A 10,623-nucleotide genomic window follows, 5' to 3' on the forward strand; every position below is an offset into this window, starting at 1 on the left:
AAATAAAATCTTCTTTTTTTAAAAAAAAAAAAGAATGTCCCAGATGTTGCCAAGAACATGGAGAAAAGGGTAATTGATACCCTCCTGATAGAAGTGTCAACTGGAAACTAATCTGGCCACAGGCCATGGAGCTTTAAAACATGCACATGTTCTTTGGTTCACAAATTCCATTTATAAGAGTGTATCCCAAGGAAGTGCTCATGCATGTTCATCAAGATTTTACAGTGAGTATATTCATGCAGTATTGCTTATGGTAGCAAAAACAGAAACAGACCCACCTGGAAACAGTCTAGTGATTCACATTAGATTTAAGAAACTCTATCTAAACACAGAGTTTGGGGGAGAAGCAAGATAATTCATCTCTATAGTGGAACTCTTTGTAACCATTAAGAGTGAATAAAAAAAATACTCAGGAGGGTGTTCACCATAAATTATAAAGTTACAAAGACAGGCATAAAAATTCTTACTAGATTCATATTTAAAGTTAATCGTGATTAATTGATAAAGTTATGACCAAATTTTATTTTTCTTTGCCCATAGATAATCTTAATGTTTTAATGAAAAATTTTTAAATTCTTCCCATTCTATTATTTGTTGTATCAAGAGACTAAATTGTTGGAAAATGAAGAATTTGAACATTTTAATCTTGAAGATAGTAGCTCTACATGTTTTGTGTCAGATCACATGAGTTGTTTAAAACATTATCTTCTATTTTAGTTCAACTCATCCATTTTATTTTCCAGTTTATAAAAATAACTCCTGCTTATTAAAAAAAAAAAAATGTTCTTGGTTGGGGCACCTGGTGGCTCAGTCAGTTAAACATCTGCCTTCAGCTTGGGTCAGGATCTCAGGATCCTGGGATTGAATCCTGCATTAGGCTCCCTCCTCAGCAGGGAGCCTGCTTCTCCCTCTGCCTCTCACTCATGCTTTCTCTCTCAAATAAATAAAATACTAAAAAAAAAAAAAATGTTCTTGGAAGATAAAACATGAAAAGCATCAACAATCATACCACCCAGTGATAATCACTGTTACAGTTTGTGTTTGCCTTTTTTTAAGGTTTTATTTTGAGATCATGGATTTTTTTTTTAACTTTTTTTTTTTAAGATTTTATTTATTTATTTGTCAGAGAGAGTGAGCACAGGCAGACAGAGAGGCAGGCAGAGGCAGAGGGAAAAGTAGGCTCCCTGCTGAGCAAGGAGCCCACTGTGGGACTCGATCCCGCTGGGATCTCGACCTGAGCTGAAGGCAGCTGCCTAACCAACCGAGCCACCTAGGCGTCCCAGAGATCATGGATTTTCTTAAAAAAAAATTCTAACATGGGGTGCCTGGGTGGCTTAGTTGTTAAGCGTCTGCCTTCGGCTCATAATCTCAGGGTCCTGGGATCGAGCCCCACCAGGTGCTCCCTACTCAGCGGGAAGCCTGCTTCCCCCTCTCCCACTCCCCGTGCTTGTGTTCCCTCTCTTGCTCTCTGTCTCTCTGTCACATAAATAATCTTTTTTTAAAAAAAACTTTTTTTTAAACATGATTGAGAGTTTCTAAATACCTAATTTTGTACCCAATCTTTCTCACCTATCATAAGAATTTCCCCACATTTTGGGGGGATTTTTTCTGATCTGTCATTTAAAGGTGGATAGCCTTTATTACTAATACAAAAAGTACAAATGACTACCCATCAGATGCTCAACATGAAAGTTTGATAATACTCGTATTGGTTAGGATGTGGGGAAACTCGAACTCATGAAGTGCTGGTGGGACTGTGGTTCCCACTGTGGAAAGCTATTAGCAACACCTATGAAAGCCGAAAAATGGGGGCGCCTGGCTGGCTCAGTGGGTTAAAGCCTCTGCCTTCTGCTCAGGTCATGCATGATACCTGGGTCCTGGGATCGAGTCCTGCATCAGGCTCTCTGCTCAGTAGAGCCTGCTTCCCTTCCCCTCTCTCTGCCTGCCTCTCTGCCTAATTGTGATCTCTGTCAAATAAATAAATAAAATCTTAAAACAAAAAAAAGAAAAATGCACACATCCTAGGGTTCAGCAAGTCTAATATAAGCAGGAAGAATTCCCACCTAAGTGCATCAGGGACATATACAGGGATAACTGGGTATTATTTATAATGTAGAACAGAAACGGAATGCCTATCAGCGTTCTTAAAAAATAAAATACATGTACACACAGTGGAACGTTACTCAGAAATTAAAAATACGTATGTCAACATGCATCATTTTCAAAAGCACAGTGAATAAATATCTTTTTTTTTTTTTAAAGATTGTATTTATTTATTTATTTGACAGAGAGAGATGACAAGCAGGCAGAGAGGCAGGCAGAGAGAGAGGAGGAAGCAGGCTCCCTGCTGAGCAGAGAGCCTGATTTGGGGCTCGATCCCAGGACCCTGGGATCATGACCTGAGCCGAAGACAGTGGCTTAACCCACTGAGCCACCCAGGCGTCCCGTGAATAAATATCTTTTTGTGTTCTAAAACTTATGAAACAAGATCACACGCAGGTGCGTGTATGCGCATGTGCTGTGTATACATATTCAGTGTACTTTGTCAAATACGATAGAAAAACATTAACAGGAAGGAAACCAGTGCAATTGGGAAGAACAGGAAGCAGTATGATGTGTAAACGGGGCTTTTTCCATAAACATGTTAGCATTCCAGGGGGGTTAACATTATATGGGTTTTTGCTGTATTGTCTTTTTTTCCCAAATTAAAATGAGTTTTTTTTTTTAAATGCCAAAGGTGATCCCTTGGGTTAAGTTCCTATGGTGACTGGGAGTGGGCGTCTAACGTGAGAACCTCTCTGTTCCCCAGGCTGAAGTTCATCTTTGGCTCATCGGCCGTCCAGGCTTTGGACCTCGTGGACCGACAGTCCGTCACCTTAATCTCATCACCTAGTGGGAGGCGTGTTTACCAGGTAGAAATCTAGAGGTGGGGATCAGGTCAACAAGGAAACACCCCTGACGACCAAATGTTTTCAAGAATCCCACTATACCCTGGCTAATGAAAAGCAAATGACCCAACTTTAGAAAATCAGTGTATTAGTAATGAAGATAAGCTAACTAAGACCTCCTAACCCAACCTGGTAGCAATGTATGGAACCGGCAATGACGGGGAGCAGCTGTTTTTTAAGTCTAATGGCTTGGAGTTGAGTTTTGCTTCCTTGTGTTTGATAACAGGCACTTTTCTCCCAAAAGCTGTGTTGACACTTCACCTTGTTCCTTATCTCTTGCCTACAAGCAAAAGTCAGAATGCATTTTGAGGTCCTTCTGCATGCTCAGATTCATCTACCAGCAGTGTTCTTTCAGAACTGCTGCCGGCAGACTATGCTCCAGGCAGATTGTCTACCTGGACTTTAGTTTTGTCCTCTAGAATTTAATATGCATAGATCTGTAAAGTAATAGCCTCTTATCAGAGACTCTGAGAGACTCAGATTTCCATGTGTTGTTGATAATCCTCCCCAACCCTCCAAGCCCAAGTAGGTATTATCTTGCAGGAAACTGAGATGCAAAAAAGTAAACTCATGTCTGGCCGCTGGGGTTTGTAACTGCTGTCCCACACTGCCTATCTATGAACAGTGGGCCACACCCCAACCCATTCCCACTCCCCCGCACCACAGCCTAGTAATATAAGACAAGGCTAAGTGTCGTGGGATTGAGGGAGGGGAATCTTGTGAATGAAATAAAAATACGGGCAGTGTTCTCCCAAAATTTTGAGTCTGGGGGCACCTGGCTGGCTCAGTTGGTAGAGGGCATGACTTTTGATCTCGGGGTTGTAGGTTCAAGGTCCATGTTGGGTATAGAGATTACTTGAAAATAAAACATTTTAAAGATTTTATTTATTTATTTATTTATTTGTCAGAGAGAGAGAGAGAGAGAGCGAGCCCAGCACAGGCGGACAGAATGGCAGGCAGAGGCAGAGGGAGAAGCATGCTCCCCGCCGAGCAAGGAGCCCGATGTGGGACTCGATCCTAGAACGCTGGGATCATGACCTGAGCTGAAGGCAGCTGCTTAACCAACTGAGCCACCCAGGTGTCCCGGAAATAAAATATTTTAAAAATTGTGTATGTGTGTATCTGGCTTGGAAGGAGTAAAGAAGCCATCAGCTCTAGTATGTCATCTAGGTCTTGCTGAAAACGAGGAAATAGGAAGTTTTTCAGCATTTGGATTCTGGTTTATTTACGATGAACTTCTCAGAGCTAAGACCATGTCCATTAATTCCTAGAGAGGGAGCAAAGCCTCCTTGGGCAAATAGGTGCCTTTGCTTAGTGAATTAGCAGGCTGTTCCACATTGTAGCGTAACTTAACCCATCTGGCAAAGTCTTCATCCGTTTCTTCATTCAGGAAAATGGGGTAGTTAATGTTGAGTGCCGGAGTTAACACTGCATTTACGTTAAAAAAGCTACCTGTTAGAATTTTGTCAGGGCGAACTCCCAGATTAATAAAGCTATTAAATGATATTGTACCTCTTAGTGTTTTTATTTGGCGTTTCTAGGGAGCTAAAATACCCGGAACAAGAAGGGCCCTTGAGTTTTTCCCACATCTTTTAGTTTCAGATTTTTTTGTCTTCATTCCAGTATTAGCATAACACTTGACCTGTGCAAACAGACTTCTAACTGCCCTCCAGTTCTAAGATCTAGTCATTAGTTAAAATCTTAAAAGGTTTTGTTTGAAATATTTCAATTGTTGTTGACTTTTTGTTGTTCCCAAGATTGCCACTTGTTTAACTTTCATCATTCCCATCCTATATTCTATTACATTGCTTTATTCGTCATAAAAACGCAAACTTCCTAGTACTGTGACTTTCAGCTTGGACTTTGAATTAAATGAGGCTGTAGAACTCTTATATACACTCTCAAATTAACCTTAATGGTCTCATCGTACGTTAAGATAGTCCAAATTTGGCTTAAGTAAGAGGTTCTCTGAGATGATAAAAGTTGAGTCAGACACTGTCTTTCCCCCTCCCCCCCAAGCTGATCATCTTCCTGTAGGTCACGCTATGGGACTGTTACTATCTTCCAGATACAGCAGAGTCGTCACTGTGCTGTTGTCACCTGAGTTGCTTGTCTGTAGACTTTCTGGGGTCACCTAGAGAGAGGGATGCATCAGTCAGGAGGACCTAAGTTAGGAGGGGGCAACCATGACTCCCAAATGTCAAAGGCTTCCAGAAATAAAGCTGTATGTCTCAGTCCTGCTTCCCATCCTTTCCGAGTTGACTGTCATCCACTCCAGAATGTCTTTACTCAGGGATCTGCATCAGCACAGCAGCCCTTCTCTGGAGTATTGTGGGTCTCACAGCAGAGACGAGGAGGATGTGGTCGGTTCCAGTCTGTTGTTTCCGCCTGGCTACACCCATCTTCCCGCTAAAGCGGGTCCACAGCCAGCCGGTATTTAATAGGGCAGAAATGTATGATCTCTCAGAGGCACCGAGCACAGGGCACAACAGATCATACAGCTGAGCACTGGGATGGCTCCTGAGAGGCTGGCAGTAGCCGTAAAACAGACTGTGCTTGTGAGCGGACAACCGTCCAGGTGGGTCTTACTCCTTAGAAGCTGCTGGAACCACAGCCGACTTCCCCCAAGGGAGGCTCCTAGGAGTCTACTCATGGCTTCCTTTTCCTATTACCCAGATGTTTCTTTTTTAAAAGCTCTCTCCTTCTGGGGATAAACCTTGCAGACTGTGAATGGGACAAGTGGGGGCAGAAGCGGGGGCAGTTCTGGGAGGGGAGGGCATTTTTCCATTGAAGGCTGAAGCCACTGAGTTAGATGATCCCTGAGGTCAATTTCCAGTTGTAATCCTTTCTAACTCAGATTTTTGGCTGATTACTGGGTTCATTAGTCATCCGATGGCTAGATAAGGAAGAAGCAAATTCACAATTTACTATCTCTGTACAGTGTTTACTGCCTCAGGTGGTTGAACATTGTACTTTTAGTCTTAGCCAGCCCCTGACAGGATCAGGCAAGGGAGCCACATCTGTAGACTCTCTCCCCTTCCCTAAGTCGCCTGGCATCAGTTTGGCACAGTCCAGAGTATTCTGAAGGATTGGAGACCCACAAGAAGAAGCCGGACAATGATTCAAGTCATTATAGAATTCCAGAGGCTTATGCCTGCTTAAATTTACACCTAGAGAGAAGAGGTAGAGGAAAGGAAGGAATCTAACATTTTATCCATTGGTAATGGTTCGGGGAGCCAAGAATTGTTCACATCACTGCTGGATGTTGGGTTTTTCCCAGGATGAAGTGGAAAACAGTCTGGTTTCAGACTGTCATCACTTTGACAAACACAACGCTGGAACTCTGGTCTTCCGTCGTGGCCTTCCCAGTGGCTTTATTCTTTTCTGGGGAGGAAGAGGGGAGATTTTCAGGAGTGCTGACTTTTTTGGGGGGGGGGGGTGTCCTGGCCTTTTCATTTCAATCTCCCCATCTCAGAGCCTAAAACTAATTTGAAAGCCGTGGGGCAAATTCCTAAGTGGCAGGTCATGGTAAAATATTCCTTAGGATGTTTCTACTTCCTTGGATACTGATTATACACTTCAGGTGCCGGACATTTTTGGTTTGGGCTGCTTAGAGGTGGAGAGATGTCCACGAGCGATTTCTCCAGAAGGTTTGTCCAATCATGCCACAGACACATCATAATTTCACTGTACGCCTGTCTGCTTCTGTCCCCCCACTACCAACAAGGTAGTTTGTTCCCGGACTAGGCCTCTCACCAGCCCCTCAAGTATCTGCAACCTCCTTCCATCCTGCCGGGTGAATAGGCAGTTCCAGGCTTGCCTCGTTCGGAGACCTCCACCCTGGCCGCTGAGTCATCCCTTTTGCAAGATGCTTTGCTTTGTTTGTTCTCCCTGCTCTCAAATGTTTTTTTAAGAGCCCTTTCCTTCTTCTGAACACCCGTCTTCCTGTTCCTGCCGCACTGCCCACCGGTTTTCACACTTGGTTTGGGTATGTGGCGGAAGCTTTAGAAACGCTCACACCTACTGTGAGATACAAAAGGTGAAGAAACAGCAAAGAGTTTGGAGGGCACCGGTTCCTCTTCCTCTCTCCAGGCAGCCCATGGAGCTGGCTCTCTAAACCGCTAGGGAGAGGACTAAGGCCGTTTATACAGGAGGTTTAGCTGCTCTGAAACTCCAGTTTTGCTTTATCTTCATACAGCAGAGCCCCGAGTCTGCACACAGGGAAGTGGGGTCTCCCCTTTTGGGTCAGACGTTACTGCAGTTCCCAGCGCGATTTGCAGGGCAACCCGGAGTCCTCAGATGGATAAACTTAAGGGAAGGGAGCCATTTTCTGGCACACCTCTCCGAGTCTGATTTCATCTGTCCTTTTCCTTCTAGGTACTTGGAAGTTCTGGTAAAACATACACGTGTCTGGCTTCTTGTCATTACTGCTCGTGTCCTGCCTATGCCTTCTCAGTGCTGCGGAAGAGTGACAGCCTGCTGGTGAGGAGGGGAAGGCTCTTCCCTTTCTGGGCAGATTAGCAAGTTCTTGGCTCTTACCGTCTAGCTTAAGAGTTGTACAAAAGAGAAAAAAAAATTTTTTTTTTAAAGATTTTATTTATTTAGGGACGCCTGGGTGGCTCAGTTGGTTAAGCAGCTGCCTTCGGCTCAGGTCATGATCCCAGCGTCCTGGGATCGAGTCCCACATCGGGCTCCTTGCTCCGCAGGGAGCCTGCTTCTCCCTCTGCCTCTGCCTGCCATTCTGTCTGCCTGTGCTTGCTCTCTCCTCTCTCTCCCTCTGATAAATAAATAAAATCTTTAAAAAAAAAAAAAAGATTTTATTTATTTATTTGACAGACAGAGATCACAAGTAGGCAGAGAGGCAGGCAGAGAGAGAGAGAGGGAAGCAGGCTCCCTGCTGAGCAGAGAGCCCGATGCGGGACTCGATCCCAGGACCCTGAGATCATGACCTGAGCCGAAGGCACCGGCTTAACCCACGCCCGAGAAAAATTTTTTTATTTAAGATTTTATTTACTTATTGGAGAGAGAGAGAGAGAGAGTACACACACACAAGCTGGGTTGAAGGGCGGGGGGAAGCAGGCTCCATGCTGAGCGGGGAGCCCGGTGCAGGCTTGATCCCAGGACCCTGAGATCATGACCTGAGCGGAAGGCAGATGCTCAGCTCAACCCACTGAGCCACGCAGGTGCCCCCAAAACAGAAATTTTTACCATGTATTGAAACAAATGGCTGATTGTCCTTGCTTGCAAATAGTCATCTCTTTGGGAGATGTAGTGTTATTTTTAGATCTATATCCGTTACCCAATGTTTTATTTAAAAGGTCACAGATGAAGCTTTGGGGAGGGCAACAAGGTAATCTCAAAAGCTGGCTCTGGGGAATTAGCCCATATAAACAGGAGCTAAACGGGTCATTAGCGAGTCTGTCCATCCCCTGCTGCAGCTATGAGGTGTTCCTTTCCACTGCTCATCGGACGGCCTGGCAGTGAGCCACACTGGCCTTGCACGCGAGGCAGGAGAGCACGTGGAGACTTTTGCCCACTTCACAGGCGCCCAGAACATCAAGCAGGAGCAAGACATACTCCCGTAACTCCTTATTTCCGAGGAGAAAGCACTACCCACCTGAGAGCAGGTAGCTATTTTGTAAGATCTGCCAGGGAAAATTACAGTACCTGCTCCACGCTTCCCCTTTCTCTCTCACAGTTAGGCTGGTAAACATCCTGGGCACGGGGGCGGCTGGTTGCGCATCTCGTCATTAAAAGACCAGCTTCACAGCTGGTGTGTCATAGGTGTGCTCTGCCTGAGAAGACCCAGGATCAGACTTGCGGACCCTTCAGTATTTGAAGCTGAGAGTGTTCTGTGACAGAAGGTCCCGCATGTCCGGAAGGTGTGTCTAGGCTGCTACAGGGGAGGGTTCCACCACCCTCCAGCACGTCACCCGTAGGGCAGTGCGCAGTGAAGGGAGCAGACCACAGACTGGGTGCGTGGGTAGAATGGGGCTGAGGCCTGTCCTCGTGGGCTGGCAGACAGATTTCAATGAGCTCATCTGCGAGAAGCACCGAGCAACACAGCAGATCAGGGAATGTTCAGCATCGCCGTCAAGAGTGTTCTGAAGGCTGGAAGAAGGCAGCAGGGCGGAAGATGAGGAGGGGCCTCTCTTGGTTCTCACTGTGGATTATAAACCCTGTGCCAGTCCCAAAACAACAGGCAAAGTAAAACTTCCTTTATCCCCTCGGATTTCTAGAAGGAACACATCGTGTTCCCCTCAGCTGCACTTTTTAGGCAGTGAGTCTGTAACGTCTGAGCCCCACTCCCTTCCCAGTAAGTGCGGCAAGTGGTCCTGGTCAGCATCAGCCCTGCCCATCCGTGTCTAACAGGTTTGTGTCTTGTGTTCCAGTGCAAGCATCTCCTGGCGATTTATCTTAGTCAGGTGATGGGAACCTGTCGACAGCTAAAGGTCTCTGACAAGCAACTGACTGACCTGTTATTCGTGAAGAAGAAACAAGCAGTACAGAAGGTATAGATGCTGCTATCTTATAGACATGGTTATCTTTCAAAACAGGAGTCCCACCCAGAAACACATTTAACCTACCAAGCTTCGCAGGGAAGAGAGGTGAAATAGATCTTCTGGAGACTTCTTGCCACTGCCTCTGTTCCCTCACAGCCAAGAGACTATGAGATGCAAGCCAGGATGTGCGTGTGCTTTGAAGCCCTACAATTTTCTCCTGAAAAATCTGAGCCTCGTGGGTCAGTTTCCTAGCCGAAGCAAGCCTCTGACCCAAACAAAGCTAAATACCATGTCCTGCCTGCAGTTAGATGTTTTAAGATTTTTTTTTTTTAATTTATTTGAAAGAGAGAGATGGCACAAGCTGGGGGGGTGGCAGGCAGAGAGAGAAGCCGGCGAGCAGGCAGCCCAATTCGGACTCAATCCCAGGACCCCGGAATCATGACCTGAGCTGAAGGCAGACGCTTCACCGGCTGAGCATCCCGGGCACCCAGTTAGAGTCTTAAGTCCCTGAAATCCCAGTAATTTTTAAGAGGCTAGAATAGTAAACGACACTGGTCAGGTGAAGTTTAGATTGGTGTTCCTCCCTTTCCCGTGACCCAGGAGTTTGTCTGCAGCAAAGCAGAGCAGAGCAGAGACATGGAGAAGCGCAGGCATACCAGAAGCCTCCATAGCTCTCATTTCTGGGAGCTGCAGCCAGTTTGCAGAGCCCGGGCCGGAGCGCGCACTGACTGTAACATTAGACGACGGTGCCGTCGGCGAGGGAAGGGGTGGTTTGCTCTGCCTGCACTGCAGAGCCCTGCACCAGGCCAAAGGAAGGAAGGGGCTAAACGTCCCGCCCTGAAGGAAGCCCAGAAACTACTAGGGGCTTCCAGTCTGAAGAAGAAAAACGCCCGAGAACTACCAAGAGACATGTTTTAGAGGAGAGAAATGGAACTCGATTGGACCTGGACAGAGTGAAGGAGCTGTGACAGTGACGGTGAAAATGAGACCACATGCAGCCAGGAGACTTAGCAAAGCTGTTCCCAGCCGGAGCAGGAGCCTGGAGGGCCACGAACGCTCTGGCTCCACGGGGGCTCGTAAATCTGCAGTGTCCTCGCTCTCCCGGGTTTACTGCAGTAGGAAATGCAGCCCCGAACAAACAGAAGAAACATCTTACAGCCCAGGGAACGCCT

At 46.0% G+C, this 10,623-nt stretch overlaps 1 long non-coding RNA gene across 1 annotated transcript; it reads right to left on the reverse strand.

Annotated features, from left to right (window-relative positions):
• Window positions 1–4,146: 4,146 nt before the first annotated feature.
• On the reverse strand, window positions 4,147–5,084 carry LOC116577062. Its single transcript, XR_004280377.1, has 2 exons — window positions 5,049–5,084; window positions 4,147–4,376 (listed from the first exon to the last, which is right to left on the reverse strand). It is a non-coding gene; the product is annotated as an uncharacterized LOC116577062 (long non-coding RNA).
• Between the last annotated feature and the right edge of the window lie 5,539 nt (window positions 5,085–10,623).

This window comes from Mustela erminea, chromosome 18 (genome assembly GCF_009829155.1).
Source record: "Mustela erminea isolate mMusErm1 chromosome 18, mMusErm1.Pri, whole genome shotgun sequence".
Classification (NCBI taxonomy): domain Eukaryota; kingdom Metazoa; phylum Chordata; class Mammalia; order Carnivora; family Mustelidae; genus Mustela; species Mustela erminea.